Source organism: Ovis canadensis, chromosome 22 (genome assembly GCF_042477335.2).
Source record: "Ovis canadensis isolate MfBH-ARS-UI-01 breed Bighorn chromosome 22, ARS-UI_OviCan_v2, whole genome shotgun sequence".
NCBI lineage: Eukaryota > Metazoa > Chordata > Mammalia > Artiodactyla > Bovidae > Ovis > Ovis canadensis.
In genome coordinates this window covers 20,963,392-20,989,946 of record NC_091266.1, presented here as the reverse complement: position 1 = coordinate 20,989,946, position 26,555 = coordinate 20,963,392, and positions in this window count along the sequence as shown.

Here is a 26,555-nt window from a genome sequence, read left to right as displayed (position 1 = left end):
TCTTCATAAGAACCACTCTCCTCTGTATCCTAAAGAGAGAATTCTGGTGTTTCTGTAAGTCAGAGTGTACCTTCCAATTCTGGCCACACTGGTGGCACGTGACTGATCTTAGTGCTCTTATCGCTTTGGTATCAGGGTTGGCTCATGTGACGAACATAGAATGCAAGCCATTCTGCATGCTCTTAAAGAAGTTCCTCTTTCTGTTTGGCTTGCCTGGCTTCTTTCTGACAGTGTAGACCATTTGAAGGAATAAAAAAAAAAAAGGTCAATACATAAATATAAGACAGGTTAAGACAAGGGAAGTAAAGAGAGAATGCTAGGAACATAGAGGATGATATTATTGTTTGGGTCTCTGAATCCAGCCACACTTGACACTCAATTCCCTCACTGGATATTCCAGATACTTAAGCCGAAAGACTCTCATTTGCCAAAACTGGCCAGAATTCCATTTTTATCACAGGAAACAGAGAAATTTCTCACTAATGCAAACTGCCCTTCGCAGTTCTTGTATCTGCCCCTCCATGCATCATCCCACTCACACTTAAGCCTTTCATCCCATCCAACACATAAATGACCTCTTTTCTTTCATGCCTGGCCCAAAGGACTCTTTCCTCTAGGGATCTCCAGTAGTCAGGGAGCAAGGAGATGGCTTGCCAAGTGTTTTGATGCCCAACCCGCTGTTTGCCCTGTCCCTTAAGACTGTATTACACTCCTTGTCTGTACCTTGTATAACAGCATGAGTCTCTATGAGAAAATAATCCTTGTGGTGGCTGGTGTGGGCTTGACAGGGAAACACCCAGGATCTGCACCTCCCCTCCAATACCTTGGGGCAGTGTCCAGGCAGAAACTCAGCCCCAGCTAAGGAACACCAGGCCTGCAGAGACTTACAGAGGCAGGGAGTGAAAAGGTGAAGAATGGCAGAAAACATGACCTGGGGGCTCCTTGTTGTAGGTGTTGAGAGTGTGGCTTTTTCCTTTTGGAGCTGTCCTCTCCATAGAGCATTTCCTAGACCCACCCCAGGACATGGAAGCTGCCCATACCTCCCCACTAACCCCCGCAGTGCTGGAAAGAGCCAGGCTATTCCCATAAGGGAGCCACTGGCCTTTGTGTTTCCATCCTGCCTGGTGCCTGGTGCTGGGCTTGTATCTCAAGATGTGCTCAGGTATGACCTGCTCATGGACAATTTTTCTTTAGAAATTTTTATTTGAAAAATAAAGTATTTCTTTAGCCTAGGCACAGGCTTTTATGTGCTACAAATTAATATATCCATCAATCATGTGTACCTTGCATTGCTTTTGCTGCTGCCGTTTGGAAGCCTTGTTATGCGCTTGCACTGTTGATTCAGGGAAGTTCAGGTCCATTTCTCCGGTAGTGCTTCTACAGTCCTGCTTCTGCCTGTTAAAGTACTCTCAGCATCTAGAGTACAGCCTGTGAGAAAGGCTCGAAAGGCGTGAAACTGATAATAATGGCCAACATATACAGAGGGCCTAGAGTATGAATCGGGTACTGGTTTAAGTGCTTTATAAGTGTTATTTCATTAAGAGTTGATATTGAGACAGAACCCGATTTTGTCAGCTGCAGACATGTGTGGACTGTAATCTGCTCACCTAATGCTCAGCATTCCCTCAGAAAGTACAGTGAGCTGCCTCTAGGAGCCTGTGGGTCTATTCACAATATTGTTTATGCCAGTTTCACTTGTTATAATAAGGCTGCAATCTAATTAACTATGATACAAGCTGATGGGATATGAAGGAAATAAGAATGATCCATTGTTGCTACAATATGTGAATTGAATGCTTTAGAAGATATAGGTGATGGGGGCTTCCCAGTTGGCACTAGCAGTAAAGATTTCGCCTGTCAATACACAAGACATTAGAGATGCAGGTTCTATCCCTGGGTCAGGAAGACCCCCTGGAGGAGGGCATGGCAACCCACTCCAGTATTCTTGCCTGGGAAATTCCATGGACAGAGAAGCCTGGTGTTCTACAGTCCATGGGGTCACAAAGAATCGGAGATGACTGAAGCGACAATGAAGGTGAGTCATTTTAATAAACACGGCTGCAGCTTGGTGGTATAGTGTGAAGTCAGGGAACTTGATTCCTTCAGCTCCATTTTCTCTTTCTCAAGATCCCTTTGGCTGTATGGGGTCTTTTGTGTTTCCATATAAATTGTACAATTTTTTGTTCTAACTCTGTGAAAAATGTCATTGGTAACTTGATAGGGATTACATTGAATCTAAAAGACGCTTACTCCTTGGAAGAAAAGTTATGACCAACCTAGATAGTATATTCAAAAGCAGAGACATTACTTTACCGACTACGGTCTGTCTAGTCAAAGCTATGGTTTTTCCTGTGGTCATGTATGGATGTGAGAGTTGGACAGTGAAGAAGGCTGAGCGCTGAAGAATTGATGCTTTTGAACTGTGATGTTGGAGAAGACACTTGAGAGTCCCTTGGACTGCAAGGAGATCCAACCAGTCCATTCTGAAGGAGATTAACCCTGGGATTTCTTTGGAAGGACTGATGCTAAAGCTGAAGCTCCAGTACTTTGGCCACCTCATGCGAAGAGTTGACTCATTGGAAAAGACTCTGATGCTGGGAGGGATTAGGGGCAGGAGGAGAAAGGGACGACAGAGGATGAGATGGCTGGATGGCATCACAGACACGATGGACGTGAATCTGAGTGCACTCTGGGAGTTGGTGATGGACAGGGAGGCCTGGCATGCTGCAATTCATGGGGTTGCAAAGAGTCGGACAAGACTGAGCGACTGAACTGAACTGAACTGAACTGAATAGATTGCTTTGGGTAGTGTAGTCATTTTCACAATATCGATTAATCTAATCCAAGAACATGGTATATCTCTCCATTTATGTTGTCTTTGATCTCTTTCGTAAGTATTTTAGAGTTTTCTGAGTACAGATCTTTTGCCTCTTTAGGTAGGTTTATTCCTAGGTCTTTTATCCTTTTTGTTGCAATGGTAAATGGGATGGTTTTCCTAATCTCTCTTTCTAATCTTTAAACATTGCTTTCAAATTAGATGTGGAGAAAGCAGCTACCAAGATTAAGAAAAACTTTTCATGGGATTTTGCTGAAAATGTGAGGACAATGTAGCCCTTGAAATTGGCTTCTGGAGTGTTGGCTCTGTTTTGAATTTATTTTTGATTGTCTGCTGCTGTTAAGTCGCTTCAGTCGTGTCCAACTCTGTGCGACCCCATAGATGGCAGTCCATCAGGCTCCCCCGTCCCTGGGATTCTCCAGGCAAGAATACTGAACTGGGTTGCCATTTCCTTCTCCAATGCATGAAAGTGAAAAGTGAAAGTGAAGTCACTCAGTCTTGTCCAACTCTTAGCAACCCCATGGACTGCAGCCCACCAGGCTTCTCTGTCCCTGGGATTCTCCAGGCAAGAACACTGGAGTGGGTTGCCATTTCCTTCTCCAATGAATGAAAGAGAAAAGTGAAATTGAAGTTGCTCAGTCATGTCTGACTCTTAGCAACCCCATGGATAATTCTTGATGCCAAAGGTCATTTGCAACCCCTCTGGCTTGTGGATATTAAATATGTAGAGGAGACGGTTTTAAAGTCATTGTTATGAGAAATGGCCACTGGACAGCAGCATTTCTTCATGCCCCACTCTGGTAACTCCCAGAACTACAGCTTTAGAGAAAACTGTGTTTTGGGGTTGTAAATTAGAGTGGAAAATAGCCTGAACAAACACCCAAGTGCTTGTATCTCATTCCCTCTTCCCCCTTGCACTGCACCCCCACCCCTAGAGATCCCAAATCCTACAAAAGTGGACACTAAATTCAAGATGTGCCACCACTCTAAATCACAGTGGCCTGTATGCAATAGAACAGCTATTCCTTTCTTTCTTTCATTTTTAATGTAATTTTTCTAATATAATGTAGTTCGTATACATTGCTGTGTTTGTTTTCATTCAGTAGCAACTTGATTCACTCATACATATACCTGTACTTGTTTCTTTCTTCGGATTCTATTCCCACATAGTTACAGACATGCAGTAGAGTTCTCTGTGCTGATCCAGTAGGTTCTCTTTGTCTGTTCAACGAAATTTGTGGTTCTGTGTTAATCCCAACCTTCTAATTTCTTCTCTTCCCATCCTCAACTTTCTATTTTGGGAGCTAATTTATTTTCGAAGTCTGTGAGTCTGTTTTTGTTTGGCAATTAGTTCATTTGTATGAGTTTTCGAGTCCATGTGTGAGTGATAACACATGACATTTGTCTTTCTCTGTCACTACTTGAAGTTAGTGTGGTGTCCACCCATGTTGCTGCAAATGACATCATTTCCTTCTGATTTCTGGCTAAGTCATCGTCCACTGAGTATATGTAGCGCATCTTTTATCTCTGCTTATCTGTGGGTGGACATTTCAGTTGTTCCCATGCTTGGGCTATTATACACACTGCCCCAGTGACTACTGGGATACAAGTGTCTTTCTGAAGGATAGTTTTCTGCAGATATATACCCAGCCAGAAGTGGGATTGCTAGATCTTGATGTGGGTCTCTTTTTCTTTTTTGAAGGAACTTCCCTACTGTTGTCCATAGTGGATGTTAGCATTCCCACCAGGGTATCGTAGGGTTTTTTTTTCCTTCAAGCTCTATTCTTTGTTGTATGCATAGTTTTTGATAACTGGTGCCAGGGGATACTTGGTATTCATTGTCATTGTCCTTTTAATTTGCATTTCTCTAATCATTGGGCTTCCCTTGCGGTTCAGTGGTAAAGAATCCACCTGCCAATGCAGAAGATATGGGTTCAATCACTGGTCCAGGAACATCCCCTGGAAATGGAAATGGCAACCCACTCTAGTATTCTTGCCTGGGAAATCTGATGGACAGAGGATCCTGGCAGACTACAGTCCATGGGGTGGCAAAGAGTTGGACTTGACTGAGTGACCAAACAACAACAAGGAAGCTATGAAAATCAAGAAAGCCCAGTTGTGGGTTTTCTTGTGGGTACCCTGCCCTTAATTTGCTTGTTTTCCAGGGTCTCCTGGTTTTAGCTTCACTCTAAGGGAAACCAAGCTGAAAATCAATGATGTGCATTATGAATATGATCTATGCAGAAACGTTGATACAGAATTTCACCCAGTGGCTCATTCTCAAATGATGGCCTGAAACCTACATCAAAGTGTGTTTACTAAGGGTGCTTTCAGTTAGAAGCTCTAGGGGATTCCCTGGTGGTCCACTGGTTAGGACTCTGTGCTTCCATTACAAGGGGCATGGGTTTGATCCATAGTTAGGCAGTAAGATCCTACAAGCTGTGAGGCACAGCCAAAAGAAAATATAAGAAGCTATAAATTGTAAGACTTCACTGTTCCCCACATTAACTGCCTCTTTGAATTAAGCTACCCATAGCCGGCCAGAGGGTTTCAGCCATAGATTTGTGTCCGGCAGCCTGTCACTTGCAGGCTCAGGTCACAGGAGAATCCCCCATCCACCTCCATCCTGTCTGCAGATGACTCCAGCTGATGCTTGCCACTCCCTTCCCACTCAGAGCCTCTGCCCACACCCATCTACCCTGCAGGCACTTATTCGAATCTCTATGCCCTACTCTTGCACCTTATCTGAGACCTTTGTCAGCCTAGAGGAGGGAGGGCTCCCAGGAAATGTGAGAAGGCGGAAAGTTCACAGAAAACACTCAGATTAAAAGCCAGGATTTGGGTGGGTGGATAAACAAACGTGGTCTATTCATTGTGAATACTGTCATTGTGTGACTTGTGTTCATCTCTTTATTGTGACTTGATAACTGTTCATAATGCAATATGGTCTGATGAATTAGTGTTTCCTTTCTGGTTAGTGTTTATTTTATTTGTTTCCTGCTTGAGAAGCCTTCCTATACTGAGGTCTCAATCCCCCATAGACAGTGGTTCAGATACTTAGGTAAATTGGTGTCTGGTTTCCAACCCAGTCTTATCCATCCAATCCCAAAGAAAGGCAGTTCCAACCACACAACTGCACTCATCTCACACGCTAGGAAAGTAATGCTCAAAATTCTCCAAGCCAGGCTTCAGCAATATGTGAACCGTGAACTTCCAGATGTTCAAGCTGGTTTTAGAAAAGGTAGAGGAACCAGAGACCAAATGGCCAACATCTGCTGGATCATCGAAAAAGCAAGAGAGTTCCACAAAAACATCTACTTCTGCTTTATTTACTATGCCAAAGGAGAAGGAAATGGCAACCCACTCCAATGTTCTTGCCTGGAGAATCCCAGGGATGGGGGAGCCTGTTGGGCTGCCGTCTATGGGGTCACACAGAGTCGGACATGACTGGAGCGACTTAGCAGCAGTAGCAGTAGCAGCAAAGCCTTTGACTGTGTGGATCACAATAAATTGTGGAAAATTCTTCAAGAGATGGAGACCACCTGACCTGCCTCTTGAGAAACCTATATACAGGTCAGGAAGCAACAGTTAGAACTGGACATGGAACAACAGACTGGTTCCAAATAGGAAAAGGAATACGTCAAGGCTGTATATTGTCACCCTGCTTATTTAACGTCTATGAAGAGTACATCATGAGAAATGCTGGACTGGAAGAAGCACAAGCTGGAAACAAGATTGCCGGGAGAAATATCAATAACCTCAGATATGCAGATGACATGACCCTTATGGCAGAAAGTGAAGAGGAGCTAAAAAGCCTCTTGATGAAAGTGAAAGTGGAGAGTGAAAAAGTTGGCTTAAAGCTCAACATTCAGAAAACGAAGATCATGGCATCTGGTCCCATCACTTCATGGGAAATAGTTGGGAAACAGTGGAAACAGTGTCAGACTTTATTTTTGAGGGCTCCAAAATCACTGCAGATGGTGATTGCAGCCATGAAATTAAAAGACACTTACTCCTTGGAAGAAAAGTTATGACCAACCTAGATAACATATTCAACAGCAGAGACATTACTGTGCCAACAAAGGTCCGCCTAAGTCAAGGCTATGGTTTTTCCAGTGGTCATGTATGGATGTGAGAGTTGGACTGTGAAGAAACCTGAGTGCCAAAGAATTGATGCTTTTGAACTGTGGTGTTGGAGAAGACTCTTGAGAGTCCCTTGGACTGCAAGGAGATCCAACCAGTCCATTCTGAAGGAGATCAGCCGTGGGATTTCTTTGGAAGGAATGATGCTAAAGCTGAAACTCCAGTACTTTGGCCACATCATGTGAAGAATTGACTCATTGGAAAAGACTCTGATGCTGAGAGAGATTAGAGGCAGGAGGAGAAGGGGATGGCAGAGGATGAGATGGCTGGATGGCATCACTGACTCGATGGACGTGAGTCTGAGTGAACTCCGGGAGTTGGTGATGGACAGGGAGGCCTGGCGTGCTGCAATTCATAGGGTTGCAAAGAGTCGGACACGACTGAGCTACGTCACTTTCTTTCACTTTCACTAGGTTTGTCAGAGCTTTTCTTCCAAGGAGCAAGTACCTTTTAATTTCATACCTGCAGTCATCATCTGCAGTGATTTGGGAGCCCCTAAAAATGAAGTCTGTCACTGTTTCCACTTTATATGCATCTATTAGCCATGAAACGATGGGACTGGATGCCATGATCTTAGTTTTCTGAATGTTTAGCTTTAAGCCAGCTTTTTCAGTCTCCTCTTTAACCCTCATCAAGAGGCTCTTCAATTCCTCTTCCCTTTCTGCCATTAATGTGGTATCATCTGTATAGCTGAGATTGTTAATATCTCTCATGGCAATCTTGATTCTGGCTTGTGCTTCATCTAGCCTGGCATTTCACATGATGTACTCTGCATATAAGTTAAATAAACAGGGTGACAATATACAGCCTTGACATACTCCTTTCCCAATTTTGAATCACTGTGTTGTTCCATGTCCAGTTCTAACTATTGCTTCTTGACCTGTGTACAGGTTTCTCAGGAAGCAGGTGAGGGAGTCTGGTATTCCCATCCCTTGAAGAATTTTCTACAGTTCATTGTGATCCACAGAGTTCGAAGACTTTAGCACAGTCAATGAAGCAGACATAGACTTTTTCGGGGGGGATTCCCTTGCTTTTTCTATGATCCAGTGGGGGTTGGCAATTTGATCTGCCGTTCTGCTTTTTCTAAATCCAGTTTGTACATCTGGAAGTTCTTGGTTCACATACTATTGAAGCCTAGCTCGGAGAATTTTGAGCATGATCTTGTTAGTGCGTGGAATGAGTGCAATTGTACGGTAGTTTGAACACCCTTTGTCATTGCCCTTCTTTGGGATTGAAATGCAAACTGACTTTTCGAGTCCCGTGGTCAATGCTGAATTTTTCAAATGTGCTGGCATATAGAGTGCAACACTTTAAGAGCATCATCTTTTAGGATTAGAAATAGCTCAATTGGAGTTCCATCACCTCCACTAGCTCTATTTGTAAGGATGCTTCCTAAGGTTCACTTGGCTTCACACTCTAAGATGTCTGGCTCTAGTATAGTTCTTCTGTGTCTTCTTGCCACCTTTTCTTAATCTCTTCTGCTTCTTTTAGGTCCTTGCCATTTCTGTCCTTCATTGTGCCCATCTTTACATGATATGTTACCTTACCATCCTTAATTTTCTTGAAGATATTTCTAGTCTTTCCCATTTAATATTTTCCTCTGTCTTTGCACTGTTCACTTAAGAAGGCTTTCTTATTTCTCCTTGCTATTCTCTGGAACTCTGCATTCTTTTGAGTATATCTTTCTCTCTCTCATTTGCCTTTGGAGTCTCTTCTTTTCTCAGCTATTTGTAAGACCTCCTCAGACAATCACGTTGCCTTCTTGCATTTCTCTTTCTTGGGGATGGTTGATAACAACCCTCAAATACAATCATCAGTGCCTCCTTTGGCATTGGATTTTTATTTTTCTGCCTAATATGATTCCTCGTAAGACTGGCTGGTCTGACTTGTGCTCTGGACATTAAGTCTCCAGGACACATCTGTGACATGATTGTTTTGTGGCACCTTCTTGGGCAGATCTTTCTGAAGCTGCAGTTGCTGGTCAGGGTCTTCTAGAAAATGTGGATTCATCAGAGAGGATATTTAGCATGACTCTAGCTTTGATGACAATGACAATGGTGATGATGATGCTATTTAATCGCTGTTTCGATTCCACTTGGATTGAAAAGAAGAGCAAGAATGTGGATACAATGGGGAAAAATAAGCAGTTGGAGGGTGCTTCCTCCTCTTTCCTGAGGTCTCTCTTTCCTGCCTCTTGAGGACAGAGAGTAAACCCAATGGCTTTGGTTAAAGGACTTGGTTTCCATCCCTGGTTCAGGAAGATCCCCTGGAGAAGGGAATGGCTACCCAGTCCAATATTCTTGCCTGGAGAATTCCATGGACAGAGGAGCCCAGTGGGTAGCAAAAAAGTCAGATATGTCTTAGTGACTAAACAACAATAAAAACACTCAAAATGTGCAAGCCCAAGTGATATTGGCGATGCCAAAGTGTGCCCTGACATAGTGCTAGGGTGGCCCGGCCCTGAGGGATGGATCCCAGGGAAACAATAGGAGGGTTACATACGGAGGCACCTCCACCCCCAGATATAGCTTTTTCCCCTGATGGCTGGGCCCTCCCATTGGCAGACACAGACCCATGCCTCAGGGATGAAGGGAACATGTCCCCACAGTGGATGTACCATAGACTCACAGATGACTTCCAACAGAGATGGCTGACCTTTTCACAGGTACCAGTGGCTGAGTCCAGGCCTGTTCTTCTGGTTTCCTCTGAGGGATATCAAGGTCTCAGCAGGGACTTGCCCTGGATGTGACCGTGGGCAGGTTTACTTGCCGTGGGGAGCTAGCTGGGAGGCTCTGTAGGGACAGAGCTTGAGAGGACCTGGACCTGAACATACAGAACAAACCTCAGACAAAACCAAAACCACTTTTTGCAGCGGGAGCAGTGCTGGGGGCGTAGGAGTCCTGCTTTCCACCTTCGTGCTTGTCCCCTTTGAGGTAGACTTGTGGGGCTTCAAAGGTTGCCTTCTCCCTTACTACGTCAGCCATGCAGCTTCCATAGTCTCTCCCACCCACTCTGGCATCATCACCAGCAACAATAACAATCAACAGAACAAAAGGGCTTCTCATGCGCCAGTCACTGTTCTAAGCGCTCCTCTCATTTATAGAAACTAAATGTGGAAACTAAAGTATAGAGAGGTTAAGAAACTTGTCCTAGGTCACACACCAGCAAGTAGTGGAATTGGGGATCAGACTGAGGCTGCCTGGCTCACCACACTGTTTAGCTCTTCAGTACTATACATGACAAACCCTCACACACCTGCTGTCCTATATCTGGGGGCAGAGCTGTGGCTCCAAACATTGACCTGGGATTGGATCCCAGTACCAGGGCTTTCCAGTCAAGCAACTCTGGCTAATGACTCATTTCTCTTAGCCTCAGTTACTTTATCTGTAAAACGGGGGTATGATCCGTACTGCACAGGTGCCTATGAAGATTAAAGGAGATCTCATCCATGAACATGCACAGCACTATAGACCTCTGGCTATGATGGACACCTAGGAAATATGGGCTCCTGGCCCTGGTCCTCTTCGGTTTTGTGTGTCCTCTAACTATCCTGGGTGCAGGGCCAGAATCTAGAAACCAGACATGAGTCTATGCATCCTGCCATACCAGGCTCTTAGGATGCATACAGTGTCTAAGACACTATTGCTCAAGGCTGGCACTTCACGAATAGCCTCTAAAAGCTGTGAGACTATAGGGGAAAACCATGCTTCCCTAACACTTTCCTGACCACTGGAGCCATCTTTGGTTTAGCTGCCTGATGCCCTGCTCTCAATTTCATTGTTCCGTCAGATGGCCCTTGGGGACTAGCCTGTCTGTAAACCCAGGGCACATGTCCCCATTCAGTCATTAAATTCACCTTCCAGGTTCACCTCTGAATCCCAAAAAGGCTCATCTGGGACTTACTTATCTTCTTGACCTCCCTATTCAATGGGAAAGTCAGCCAACTGGCCAAAGCAAGAGGGAAATATTTATTAATACTGTAAAAATTTAATGCTGATTTAGATTTCATTTTTATTTTTTGACACCACTTAAATAGATTGGGAGTTGGGAGAAATACAAGAGCATAGCTCATTGCACTGTGAGTATCACTGATGACACTGTTCCTGCTCCAGATAATGGATGGTATTAGAAAATGCTTGACAAGGCCATTTACTTCACTGGCTGCCCTCTTCCTTCCCCTTGTCTTCCTTTCTTCTATGTTCCCATAGTGCTGTGTGCTCCTCTTCTCGCACTCCTTGCCTTGATTCCTTGAGAGTGGGCTCATGGCTGACTTTCTTGCCCAGCTTATTCTCCCACCCATCACCATTTCACATTTCTCCTTTCTCTCCTAGACTTCGACACCTCTCTGGCTCCCTCACACTAGTAAATGACTTCTTTTTATACCACATAGGCACAAGGTGGTTGCTGCATCTCCAGTATCACATCTCCTTTTCAGGCAAAAAGAGGAGGAAGGAGGGAGAGGCAAAGGAACACAGGCGGGCTCTCTTTGGCAAAGCTTTGACCTTTTGTTTAGAAAGGGTACCTCACTCCATAACTTTTTTTTAATCAATTCAGGTCCTTGGACTCTTTAATCCCTAGAAATTGCTAAAAGACCAAACAAGGAATTCAGGCAAGTTTTTCTTGGGACATGTGCTATAGCACCAGGGAACAAAAGCAAGCTCTCTGGTTGTTTGATTAGGGGAGAGTGCAAACTGGTCAATTAAATCCTATGAGTGTGGGGTATATCAGTGGGTTGGGCCAGAGGGGTGGCCTAAGTGGTCTGCTCACTGCCTTGGTGGCGCAATATGTAGGGATCATGAGAGGGACCCTATTTTTGCTCTCAGCACCTCAGAAATGATAGTTGGTTTGTGGCCTATTTGTGTCTCGTTTATAATTGCTCCAGCTGCACATGTGTGGAGCTATTTTTAGTCTCTTACAACATCTTTGTATTTTGTTGTGGGAGTAAAGCCTCCCAAGTTCCAGCCTGTCTCATTTTTGCTTACATTTCATTGGCCAGACCTGGGTCATGTGTCTGAGAAGATGAGCATTTTGGAAGGGCACACATATACCCACTTCCAAACCAGGTCACCTAGACCTGACCTACCTGGAAACCACTCCCATTCCAAAGAGCCTGAGCTGGGTATTTGGGAGTTCACTCCCCACTCTGCCACAGCTGCCTGTGGGAACTGTTGAATCCCCAACCACTCTCTGCCGTCAGATCATTCTGCACAATGAAATGTGTGACCTCTTGACAATACAGTGAGCACACTAGGAGCTAGATTCTGGGTTCTAAATCCTGTTCCCACACAGAGGACTGGAGGCTCTTTGGGAAACAGGTTGGTCCTAGGTCTAGGGCAGGGTCAGCATGGGGTGGGTCTGTGACATCTTGTGCCAGAAAGATGGATGTGCTCAAAGATTTCTTGAGCAATTGAAACATCAAAAAGCATAATGACTGTAATAGAGCACTGCTGTTGCTGTTGCTAAGTCGCTTCAGTCATGTGCGACTCTGCGACCCTATAGATGGCAGCCCATCAGGCTCCCCCGTCCCTGGGATTCTCCAGGCAAGAACACTGGAGTGGGTTGCCATTTCCTTCTCCAATGTATGAAAGTGAAAAGTGAAAGTGAAGTCACTCAGTCATGTCTGACTCTGTGCGACCCCATAGATGGCAGCCCACCACGCTTCTCCGTCCATGGGATTTTCCAGGCAAGAGTACTGGAGTGGGATGCCATTGCCTTCTCTGGTAATAGAGCACAAAAAAACAGTATATGTGGCCCATTTTGATTATCAAAAACAGAAAATAGAAAGACAAGGAATGAAAGAAAGGAAGGAAGGAAGGAAGGAAGAAAACAGACAGAAAGAAAAAAAGAAACAGAGAGAGAAGCACATTTCCCACCATCTGAGGCAAGCATGACACCTTATAGATGTATTTGTTCATTCCAGGGGCTTTCCAGGTGGCACTAGTGGTAAAGAAACAGCCTGCCAATGCAGGAGACTTGAGAGATGCGGTTCAATCTCTGGGTTGGGAAGATCCCCTGGAAGAGGGCATGGCCACCCACTCCAGTATTTTCACCTGGAAAATTCCATGGACAGAGGAGCCTGGCGATCTACCATTCATGTGGTCACAAAGATTTGGACATGACTGACGCGCTCATTCCAGGGGGTAAGGGAAGCTCTTTCTCAGAGACAAACAGCAGAGCAGAAAGAAGGCGAGAATTGGAAGGTTGATGACCTGCACTGGTCAGTGATTGATTCAGGCTAGGATCATTGGTGGAGGCTAACACCATTCAATGGGAGGCTTGTGGGGACAGGGAAGCATCACCCTGCAGATAACATGAGAGCTGAAAAAGCACCAAAGCCCTTCAGAGAGAGACCTAGCTCTCTTTGCACCCCAGTCTGCCATACCCCTCCCTTGGTCCTCAGGAATGGAAGACAGTGAGTCTAGTCACCCACCATGCCCGAGTGGCAGGATCAGTCCATGCTGGTCGAGACTAGATCTCTGAGAAATGCCTTCTGACAGAGGTGTTTCCTTTGAGAGCTGCGGGCAGCACCCTAGGTGTCTGTCTCTGCATCTGAGGGGGGACCTTGGCTCAGTCTGGACCTCTTGGTCTCCTCTCCTGGAAAAACATCCCTGTCAACTCTGAACAGCATATGCATGGTTTCCCAGCCCTTCTTTTTCTTGATTGAGGTCTGAGATAATCCAAACACTGCTCAGCTGCTGATGGTTCTGGGAAATTGGGCACTGCCCACAGAAGGTTTTCTGATGGCCATTGGGAAAAAGAATGCCCACGTCTTGGTGCTAAGTGACAAAAACAAATTGCATCAATACATGTACTAAAAAAATATTCACACACACAAGTGCGTGCACACACACACACACACACACACACACACACACACCACTTGGATGCTAAAGCATATGTGTATCAAGCATAGAAGAATAGGAAGGATCTAGCCCACTCTGCTACCACTCCTGGGGAGGTGGCAGGGGCAGGTGATGGTGATATTATCTTTGTGTGCCTGGCTTGGTCTGTCCTTCTATGTGACTTGTCCAGTTAGAAACATAAAAAGGGAAGTCTGGCCTTCTGGTGTGTGTGTTGGGAGGGGAGGCACATGGAGAGGCCAGGGTGTCTGATGTCTCTGTCCTGATCAGGCCCTGTCTCAGGAAGCTGTGCAGGTGTATGGGTGCCATTGCTTCCCTACCACACCAACCACTGCAAATGTAGTGACCTGGTTTACACAACACATCCTGCGCTTGGGTTCTTTGATGCCCAGCAATCCTTGGCAGCAGGTGGGCTTGTGATTGTTAGCCTATTTTACAGAGGAGAAAACAGACTGACAGTATTAGGTGCTGAAAAGGACGTGGAGGAACTGGAACTCCCATAGATTAGTGGAAGTATAAAACAGTAAACCATTTTAGAGAAGCTTGACCATTTCTTATCCATACTGCCTGGTGTCAGCCAAGGCATCTCTCTCTGCCGGGTTCCAGCACCGGTGGATCCAGGGTAATTCGAAGCGGGGACAGAGTCAGCGTCCTAGGAATTAATTGCTTAATTAAAGGTATGGAGGGAGATTAGAAAGGAATAGTGTAGTAGGAAAATTAGTGGAGAAAAAGAGGCGGAATAACTTGGTTTATGTGGGATACCAATAAACCTTCGAGACAAGAAGCTTGCACCACCTACATGGGCCATGGGCACCCACTCAAATAGCGGAGAGTGCCCCTCCTTGGGCTCCCTCTCGTGTGGATCTTAAAAGCCAGGGCAAAATTAGCAGGCTTGGCGAGCACCCACACTCCAGATGGGAATTCAGCCAGAAAAACAGAGAACAAGAGAGAATGACGCGGGGGAATCAGTCTTTGCAGAAACTGATCCTTTTTCTTTATTTTCAGGTTTGCTTATATACCTTTTGTTACACATAGAGACAAATGGAAATTTTAAAGTCACACGGGGGTAAGCAGTCCTGACCTTTATCAAAATCAGGTGCTTCATATAAATGTATACAAAAAGATCTTAGGGGTTTTACATCATCTTCTGGCTATGAGGCCTGCTGACATTTTATGATCCTTTCTTTTCTGATAATGGTCAGTCAATCAGAAACTTATTTTCCAGGTGTGATTTTTCTTAAACCAGGCTCTGAAGGTACCAGATAAAGTTGCATTCCTATAGGGTGAGGGTGTAGTGGGTTACAATTAAAAAAGGAATTTACTTAGCCTAAGGTTTAACATGATTAATCTTAAAGGTTAATACTTATTTCTCCTATATGCTAGTTATATATTCATTAACATGTATAAGGGCAGGGGATTTAGCAGTAAACACTGGCCCAATAAATGAAAAACCCTTCACCAACATGATTTTTATCTGTAGAAAAACCCAACGCTAACTAAGACTTTCAAAATACTTCAAACTCTCTGTGCTGTTTATGGTTGAGAGGTTGTAAACAATCATGTACGTGGTAGCAAGAGCTTGGATAATCCTGTCACACAAGCTAGTCTGCCAGCAGAGAGGTTTGACCTGAGACACCCTTGTCACGCCCAGGAATTTTTATTAACTGGAGCTGAAGGTTAACTCCTTCTCCAAGAGAGGTGGTGAGGGACGGCCCCCCGTAAAGTTAGAGGTGTAGGTGAGAGCATAAAGCAGTAAAGTAGGCAGACTCTGGTTTTGGGGGTAGATGCTTGGGAACAGGCGGTTTCCTGAGGCTCAATCCCTCCTTTGAGTATGCCAAAGCCTCCTTCCTCATGACCTTTGCCACGGGCAGAGTTCCTCACGCTGGCTCCTGGCATCTCTCTAAATGCCCAGGCTTTGGTCTTCGTCCCTACAATCATTGCCCATAGGTAATGTTTGGGAGACCACGGCCCTGGGGCTCAGAAGAATGAGTGACAGTGACCTCCTCCTGAAAGATGCAGTTGGTAGTGATGAGCTGTTTCTAGTAAAGGGACCAGGTCTGCATGCTCTGTGAGCGTGTGTGATGCAGGGCTGTTTGGGGCCATTGGAAGAGAAAGGGCAGGTGACAGCGTGGAAACCCTCAGAATCCTGCCAGGGCAGTGGGGACAGTGTCCCGTCGACAGTGGGAAGGAGCTGAGTTCCATTTGGCAACCTGGGTAAGGGGGATTGTCTGTGAAACCCAGAAGACCTCATTCCAACCTCATGTTGATCTCTAACAATGGGGGCCTGGACATCAGGTTCCAGACTGAAAAGCATTTTTATCAAATTCTGAAAGACTAGATTATAAGATGGAGAAGGAAATGGCAACCCACTGCAGTGTTCTTGCCTGGAGAATCCCAGGAATGGGGGAGCCTGGTAGGCTGCCGTGTATGGGGTCACACAGAGTCGGACACGACTGAGGCGACTTAATAGCAGCAGCTGCAGACTATAAGAAAGATAATAGTTGACGCTGATTAGAAAAAAAACCAAACATTTATTTATTTATTTTATTTGGCTGTGTTGGGTCTCAGTTGTGGCACACAGAGTTGTGGTTGCGTTCTGTGGGATCTTTTGTTTGGACACACAGACTCTCTGGTTGCAACACAGAGGCTCCAAAATGCACGGCTCAGCAGTTGTGGCACATGAGCGCAGTTACTCCGTGACATATTGGATCTTAGTTCCCTGACCAGGGTTCAAACTCATGTCTGCTACACTGCAAGGTGGATTCTCAACCACTGGACTACCAGGGAACTCCCTAATAGTTGATACTTAATGAGCACTTGCTGTTTGCTTGGTATTGACTGATTTACCTGTATTTCCCAATTCATCTTTACTATTTTACCTGTTCAGAGAATTCTGAATTCTTCCCTTTCTAGGCCCCTGTGTGGTTGCCCACCAGAAAGGCAGGTTAGGGGTCATGTCTGGGCTGCAGTCCAAGGCAACCTTTATAGATTCCTTTGACCACTTTTAACCCAAATGGCAGCATAGTATATGTCACGATTTGTACTTTCCTTTATTTTTTTCACTTAACATGTTAATACCATGGAGATTATTTCTTGTGCAGATTGAGCTGCCTCTTAAATTTTCATGGCAACATTGCATTTAACTGTAGCAGTCAGCATTTCTGTTGGACAGTTCCAGGAAGTACCTTCCAGGAAGTACCACAGTATCCCATGTGGCTCTGGATAGACACTCAATAATTTATTTAATCTGTTCAATATTGATGGACATTTATCTTAGGTAGTCAGCTCAGGCTGCCATAACAAAATGCCAGATATGTGATGTCTTAAATAACAGGCACGTACATTCTCACAGTTCTGGATGCTAGAAGTTCAAGATCAAGGTGCCCTTGGGTTGGTTTCTTGTGAGAGCTCTCTCTTGATTGCAGACACCTGCCTTCTGGCCAGATTAGTCAAAATTGGGTTTTGGCATTCCAACAACTCTTTTGTTACTGATCAGGAGTTCTAGAGCTCCTTAATCAATAGAAATTTATAAGAGGCCAGACGAAAATTTCAGGCAAGGCTTTATTGGAACTCATGCTGCAGTGTGAAGATGCAAAAGCAAGTAACAGTTTCCCTGGCTTGTTCTCTAAAGGGATGATAAATGGCTCCTTACATAAGGTGAGGGTAAGGGCAGGTTCAGGGATCAGGCTGGAGGTATGGCTTAGGTGGTCTGCCCACCCCCTTGGTGGTGCTTTGTGGAGGGTGCGTGCATAGCACCCTGCTTTTGCTCCTGACTCCTCAGAAGTGGAAGTTGGGTTTTTAGTCTTTTTGTATCTTGTTTGATTTGCCCCAACTGCCTGGGCATGTGCAGAGCTATTTTTAGTCCCTTACAGTTTCTTTGTATTTTGTTGCAGAGGGTCTCAAGTCCCAGGTTCCAGCCTGTCTCACTTTCTTTATCTGTTCTTCCATTTGAGGGTGCATTTTCTCACTTTACATCGAGGAGAGCATGGCAACCCACTCCAATATTCTTGCCTGAAGAGTCCCATGGGTAGAAGAGCCTGGTGGACTACAGTCTATAGGGTTGCAAAGAATGGGACATGGCTGAATTGACTTAGCATACACACACACAGACACACACACAGACACACACACAGACACACACACACACACACACACACCACATTCTCTCTTTAACTCAAGTAACCATCACTTATGTGCTCAAGCCAACGTGTTTTCACACTTAGTATTTGATCTTCTTTTACCCTTATCCAAATTCCTACCATACTGTTGGGCATCAGAAGGAAATCTGTTTGATTAAAAAATGAGTACTGAGTTACTGAAAGCTCTACCTTAATGTACTGATGTGCGATTCTAACATGAATAACAGATTACCCAAATGGGATTATATGGCCATACCTGTGAAGATCTTCAGGCATAGAAAATATTTTAAAAACTATAATGACATTTATTTCTTCAGATCTTTAATCTTGACTGACTATAAGACTTGCTCCCTATCCCAGCTCTTTCCATGCTATTTGTCTCTGAGAACCTCTAGCTCTTCTTCCGGTGCTGAACCCTCTCCAATCCTTTTAGATGGATGGTGGGAAAACACATGGATTGCTAAAGTGGGCCACAAGGAAAGCATACAGAAAAAGGTCACTTTCATTTCTCTGCTTCAGATTGTTAAGTGAGTGTTCATTACTTTTTCTTGTGACGTCCGAGCAGCACTTAATATTGGAGGACAGACTTTTAGTCCCATCGTACATTTAATAACTCTGCTTAGAGAGGGTTTTTCTTTAAGAATCAAAATGCAGAAATCTTATAAAAATTATTTTAGGTGAAATATATTTTAAAACAAATAGATGGGATAATAGTTAACCACAAAATCACATCTTGAAATAAAGGAGCCTATTTCACCTGTAAAATGATAAAGCTACTTTGTAAACTCATCTCAAGTGAATGAAAATGTTATCTGAAAATTACAAAAGTCCCTGTCAAAACATTTTCCTAAATTTTGCAGATAATTTCTTATTAGTTCAGTCATTCTTTCTGCAAAACATTTTCAGGTCTTACTCTGTATACAAGGTGAATATGACGTAGTTCATTCCCTAAAAGAGCTTTCAGTCTGATAGCGGAAAACAGTACATAAAAGAATAATTATAAAATAAGAGTATGTAGGGTCTGAAAGGCTCCTTTTAATTTTTATTTTATGTATTTATGTATTGGGGCTGCACTGGGTCTTCACTGCTGGGTGCGGACTTTCTCTGGTTGTGGTAAATAGGGGCTTCTCTCTAGTTGGGTGCACGGGCTTCTCATTGTGGCAGCATCTCTTGTTGCAGACCTCAGGCTCTAGAGTGTGGGCTCAGAGGTTGTGGTACATGGGCCCAGTTGCCCATGGCATGTGGAGTCTTCTCAGACCAGGGATTGAGCTTGTGTCCCCTGCCTTGGCAGATGAATTCTTAACCTCTGGACCACCAGGGAAGTCCTAAAAGAGTCTAAAGGGAGTACAAGTCTGTTTCTCTCAGAAAGCTTTCTATTAGACGTGATGCTGTGAAGAACCAGTAAAAAGTAGCTAAAAAGGACATTTTCATATATGGTAGAAACAGAAGCAAGCACACTCATCAAACTTCCCATACAATACAATACATTACGGAGATGATGAGACCTATATAAAAATGTAAGTAAGGAGAGCATGGTAGGAATGAGACTTGCATCAACACTTGAAACTAGTGAATATAAGAACCTTCCAGAAATTTTGCCTAACGTCTTCAAGACTGAATGAGGAAATATCTCAGGATGGCTGCCTACAGAGAGGTATCTACATAGAAACAACTGTAAACAACAAAAGCATGCTATATAGATGCCTACCAGAGCACAAATGATAAGTCTGTGTTTCCTAAATTCTTCTCTCTACACCAGGGGTTAGCGAAAGACTTTCTTGAAAGAGGGTTAAGGAGGGAACTATAATAATTGTATTGAAGAAAAACTTCTCTTTATATATTGAAAATACATATATATAATAGACCAATAACTATTTACTGTGAGTCATCTAATTTGCTGATGATTTTAGCCTCAGTATCCAATTTGAAACCAAAAAGATTCAAATCAGCTTGTTGTTCAATCCCCGGGAGATACATAAGCTCTAAGCTTGTCAGAGGGTCAGTAACTGTTTCCTTGCCTAAGTTTTGTTCCTGCCAGTTTATGTGTGAATGCATAATCTAACTCTGTGAATCCCAGTTGTCACAGAACAATTTGCAAAACTGTTTCATTGAAGATTTGTACGTTGGTTTCCTTAATCCTCCTGACAGTGTGTGAAAAGATACATCTAGCAAATCTCATAATGGAATATAAATGTCTAAATGCAAAAAAGTTAACAGGCAAAAACAGTGCTTATTTACATTTCATGGGGTCAGCCTGAGCATACTTAGCCTCTTTAAAGTAGGCTTCCTTTTCACAGCCAGTCTAGGTGGAGTCAGGGAAATCTTAGGCTTCCCTGGTGGCTCAGATGGTAAACTGTCTGCCTACAATGCAGGAGACCCAGGTTCAATTCCTGGGTCAGGAAGATCCTCTGGAAAGGCAATGGCAACCCACTCCAGCACTCTTGCCTGGAAAATCCCATGGACAGAGGAGCCTGGTAGGCTACAGTTTATGGAGTCGCAAAGAGTCGGACACAACTGAGCGACTTCACTTACCTTTCACTTGACCAGGATATCCATGAGCAAGTAGAGGTACTCTGGCTGACGCACATGTTAATTAAATTGCACTGATGTTACAAAGAGTAAGCTTTTATGAGATTTTAATTCCTATAACTATGACAGTGAAAAACATATTAAAGATAATATAAGCATGACAACAAACTAGTCCAAACTGGTATTCATCTAAATGTTCAATACATTGACTAATATTATTTTTATACATTATATTAAAATTGTAATGACAATCTAAAATATTTTAGTCTCAAGTGATGAATCAATTAATAGAATCACATAAAGTTTTGAAGTGGGTACCATAAAAATTCTCTTTCATGTAGATTATTTTTATGTAAAATATTCAGATATTTCTATTCTGAATAAATCGAAAGTAGAATTTGGTATATATCAGCACACACGTCTGCTGACCACAGTACTTGGACTGGTTCTGTGTGATATGTGATATGGATCCCTAGCTGAAAGCCCATTTCCAGGCTGAAGCTGCATTGGTAATACAGAGTCCCTGAAACACAGCTTCCCCTATGAATTAACATCACACCCTTATCATTTCTCATTCCAAGATCTCCCTTCCCCATATCAGCCCAGGTTAGTTTTCTCTGCTGGTAAATTGGTTAAACCTCAGATTTTGGAATCAGGCCACTTGCTTCCAAATGCTTGCTTCACCACTCAATAGATGTGTACCACTGAGTAAAAATGTAACCTCTGATTCCTCTTTTAACTTACCTTTGTAAAATAGAAATAATAAAGATAGACTTTCCATAGAGTTGAAGTAAAAATTATGTATTTTAATGTACAGTAACTGGGAGTTCATTTTATGTCCAATAAGTGATACATATTGTTATTGGTGGTGTTTTGGTTTACTGAACAATGACCACAACAATTCATGGAACCTAGGGGTCAGACAAAGAGAGAGGCAGGACCTGGGAAACTCAATGAAGAGTAACAAAAACAATCGATGAAGGGAAGTACTAATTTAGCATGCCCTGAAAGCTAGGACAGTCTGCGAACATACTTATCATAATGGAGGCAAAGTATTTCTGAGTGGAGAGGAAATGTCCATCTGATGGAGAAGTCCATCAGAAGAAGGGAATCACGGAATAAAGAAAGTACTATGAATTTGTTGGTAGGTAAATGATTTATCAAAAGAAATGGGATAATGCATTTGCAAATAAGCTGTGATACTTCAGACATTTCCTGGAATCTTTGCCCTTGGATTCTTTTTAAAGGCTATGGTATCAAGGAAGTCACCTGAAGAACCACCTCAGCATCATAAGTGAGGCAGATACAAGTGCCAATTTCAGAGGCCACCTTTTCTCCACCAAATACTATGGGGAATATTTTCAAGGAAATCTGAAGGTTTTAAAGCTATTCTATTTGCTATTACAAGTGAGCTTATCGTCAGCTACGGATTTATGCTTGCCCTGACAATAAAATGTATGGCTCAGAGGTTAGTGTGATTCTCTAAGAGACAGATCATTCAAAAGTCAATTGCTTACTTTTAATAAAAGATATATTCAATTGAATAGTTCTGAGCCAAGAAAGTCTGGTCCTTCATCAAGCAGCCAGCATATTTTTGCCACTTTACCTATAAATCTATCTATCTGCACCACCTAAGTGATGGATCCCAGTTGATAAATAGGCACATTATGCTAGTTGAGTGGATTTTGGAATAAGATTGGGAAGGTGAAAAGTACTCTGATTTGTATATATATACATATATCAAAAGGAATATAAATGGAATTAGTTCCTGAAAATGAAACAATTGGATAGAGGAAAAAAACAGGACAGAATGCGTTCCCTGTAAAATAAAAAAAATGTGATTTTTTTATTTTACAGGAAAAGCTCTTAGTCACACCAAATCAATATTTAAAAATTCACAGTTTTTTAAAGTACAAATTGTAGTGTTTTTTTTTTTTTTGTGGCAAAGCAATTACTGTAGTTATAGGAATATATACCTAAGAATTTTAATTGGAGGAACTGAGTTCAGGGAGTGACTAGTTATGGGAGATCAAATAATTTATTTGGAAACAGAGAGGGATGTAAAAACAAAGATACAGAGCAAATCTCAGGCAGATGACCATATTAGAAGACTTCTCAAAGTTAAGCAGAAGCCTTCCTTTGAATATCAAAGTCAAGTTAGAAAAACCTCTTAACATCATCTTTCCTTTCACCTCACTCCAGTGACCATTTTCAGAAACCCTCTAAGGTATATAAAGCAAATTCATTTTGTGAAATCATAAGCATCACCAACATTTTCTAGTGCAGATTATTCCATTTAGTCCTTTGTAATTCCCTTCTGAGTCCCTATCACAAAGTCACATGTGCCTGATTGCTCTCTAACTGGCAGCATTTTCAGATTTACCGGATCTCTAGTTATCTTGCGGCACCAGCCAGCACATCCAACTGAAAGAAGCTTTCTTCTGAAGAGCAAACCCATAAATGTTTCTTCCTACCACACCGGAAATTATGCCCTGAACCCTAACCATGAACTATGTATAACACCTCACTGTTACAACGTTCAGTTCAATTCAGTTCAGTCACTTAGTTCTGTGCAAGCTTTGTGACCCCATGGACTGCTGCATGCCAGTCTTCCCTGTCCATCACCAGCTTCTGGAACTTGCTCAAACTCATGTCCATCGAATCGGTGATGCCATCCACATATTTCATCCTGTTGTCCTCTTCTCCTCCCACCTTCAATCTTTCCCAGCATCAGGGTCTTTTCTAATGAGTTAGTTCCTTGCATCAGGTGGCCAAAGTATTGGAGCTTCAGCTTCAGCATCAGTCCTTCCAATGAATATTCAGGATTTATTTCATTTAGGATTGACAGATTTGATCTCCTTGCAGTCCAAGGGATTCTCAAAAGTTTTCTCCAACACCACAGCTCAAAAGCATCAATTCTTTGGTCCTGAGCTTTCTTTATAGTCCAACTCTCACATCTATACATGACTACTGGAAAAAACAAAGCTTTGACTAGTCGGACCTCTGTTGGCAAAGTAATGTCTCTGCTTTTTAATATGCTGTCTAGGTTGCTCATAGCTTTTCTTCCAAGGAGCAAGTGTCTTTTCCTTTCATGGTGACTGTCATCATCTGCAGTGATTCTGGAGCCCAAGAAAATAAAGTCGGTCACTGTTTCCACTGTTTCCCCATCAATTTGCCATGAAGTGATGGGACCAAATGCCATGATCTTTGTTTTCTGAATGTTGAGGTTTAAGCCCGTGTTTTCATTCTTCTCTTTCACTTTTATCAAGAGACTCTTTAGCTCCTCTTCACTTTCTGCCATTAATGGTGATGTTATCTGTATATCTGAGATTATTGATATTTCTCCTGGAAATCTTGATCCCAGCTTGTGCATCATCCAGCCCAGCGTTTCTCATGATGTACTCTGCATAGAAGTGAAATAAGCAAGGTGACAATATACAGCCTGGCATATTCCTTTCCCAATTTGGAACCAGTCCTTTGTTCCGTGTCCAGTTCTAACTTTTGCTTTTTGACCTGCATACAGGTTTCTCAAGAGGCAGATAAGATGATCTGGCATTTTCATCTCTTTAAGAATTTTCCACAGTTTGTTGTGATCCACACAGTCAAAGGCTTTACATAGTCAACAAAGCAGAAGTAGATATTTTTCCGCAATTCTCTTCCTTTTAATTAATATGATCCAACAAATGTTGACAATTTGAGCTCTGGTTCTTTTGTCTTTTCTAAATCCAGCTTGAACATACAGAAGTTCTTGGTTTACATACTATTGAAGCCTAGGTTGGAGAATTTGGAGCTTTATTTTGCCAGCGAGTGAGATGAGTGCAATTGTGTGGTAGTTTCAGCCATACTTGCTTGTTAAACTTTTAAGAATTTGCCAAGCTGGCAATTAAGCTGGAGATGACTGTGGTAGGAGCATTTACATCACAGAAATCTGAGAACACAACAAATCATTTTGAGTTGCTTTTTTTTTTTTTTTTCCTAGAGAGCTGGTTTACCAGGACATCACTGAAAATGACATTAACTATGCTCATCTCATGCGAAGAGTTAACTCATTGGAAAAGACTGATGCTGGAAGGGATTGGGGGCAGGAGGAGAAGGGGAAGACAGAGGATGAGATGGCTGGATGGCATCACCGACTCGATGGACATGAGTTTGGGTGAACTCCGGGAGTTGTGATGGACAGGGAGGCCTGGCATGCTGCGATTCATGGGGTCGCAAAGAGTCGGACACGACTGAGCGACTGAACTGAACTGAACTGAACTGATGCTCATCCTTGTCCAAATATACAAGTATGAAATGCTAATATGCAGGATAATTAGGCTAAATTAGTCAAGCAATTAAGGTGATAGCATGGTCTTCATATTTTTACCTCCCCTAATACAGCTGGATTCGTGTTCTAAAACAATGTTCCCTAAATTCAGGCTTAAACTCCAAGGGGCATAAAACCTATATTCTGAAGAAATAAAGAAATAGGTCTGCGTTTACATATGCTATCATCAGTGAGCAGCACAGCTATAGAGCTGTGAAAACCGCAGATCTTTACAACCACGCTTTTGATTAATGATTTAATTAAAGTGGGATTAATATACAGCTGTTTGTAAGAGAGAATCTAGCGAAAGTAGAAAATATTCTGGCAGTTTACTCTTCCAGACTTCAACATAGCGGTCGTTGATAACCCGGTGACAGTCAGTGAACAAAACCCTTAAAGATCTCTTAGAAGGAAGGCTGACGTTTGCAAGCTTTGTAAGAGCAAATTGAGAAGCAAAGAAATAAAATATCTTTGGCTACATCTAGGCCAATATATAATATAGTATACTTTTTCTGAGGACCTTTAGGAAAACTTTGTCTCTGGTCTTGGTAACAGGCAAAGCTGACTTCTCCTCAATAATCGGTTTTTTAACTATATGTGTGCTATGAATCCTGTAACTACTTTCCTTTTTGATCTGACAGCTGGTGAAGATTAGGACTAACTTTGTGGCTGAAATAATTAATGTATAGAACCAAGGCATGCATAAGCCTGAGTGCTAATCTAAGCATTATATTTATTCCCTCCTTATCTTGATCTCCTTTTGTCTCATTCTTTCAACCTTATTTCACCTCTTCTATTCTATGCATTTTTGTAAATCATCACGAGATCTTTTGTTCTGAAATGGGGTATAAGTAAATAACATAGGCAGGAGATGGGCACAGCAGCTGATTCTGTAAAGTACAGGTTACAGATTGTATGGCTTGCTTCTTTCAAACTAATATTTTGCTGGTTATTTCAGCTTCTACTCAAAACGGCCCTAGGAATCCTATATCCAAATTCATTTTGTAGTTATGGAAACTGAACCAGAGAGTTCCGGATGTGACCAGGGTAATATAGTAACAAAAAAATGACTGCAGAAAAAATGTATTTATCAAGCTCCCCCCAGGGACAAGCATTGGGAAATGACTACATAATGACATGTTGGTAGCTTAGGGCCCAAATTATTTCAGCCCTAAGGTCTTTGGATAAATTTGCCTCTCAGTAGAAAGAGCTTGATATAACTTAAAAATGCTATTTAGGTACTTATTTCAAGCCTATATTTAAATACTTATCAAGCAAGTTATGGGATGCTATCTCAATTTTATGTTAAATAAACCTTTAAAGCTTAATTTTAAAAGGTGTACAGTATAAATGTCTCCCTTTCCGAAGGCATACATTTGTTGCATAAGGAATACACATCCTGAGTTTCCACCTCTCCTCCGCTTATATGTCCCAGGTGGCTCAGTGGTAAAGAATCTGCCTGCCAGTGCAGGGGACATGACTTTGATCCTGGGTAGAGAAGATCCCCTGGAGAAGGAAATGGTAACCTACTCCAGTATTCTTGCTTGGAAAATCCCAAGAACAGAGAAGCTTGGTGGACTACAGACCATGGTGTGGCAAAAGAGCTGGACATAACTTAGTGACTAAACAATAATCACTCTTACCTCCTCCCTGCCAAAAAATGTTTTATTTTATGAATAGTACTTGTATCTCTGGAAAAAAAAATTAATGATTGATACTGATGGTAAATTCAGTAGCATAAA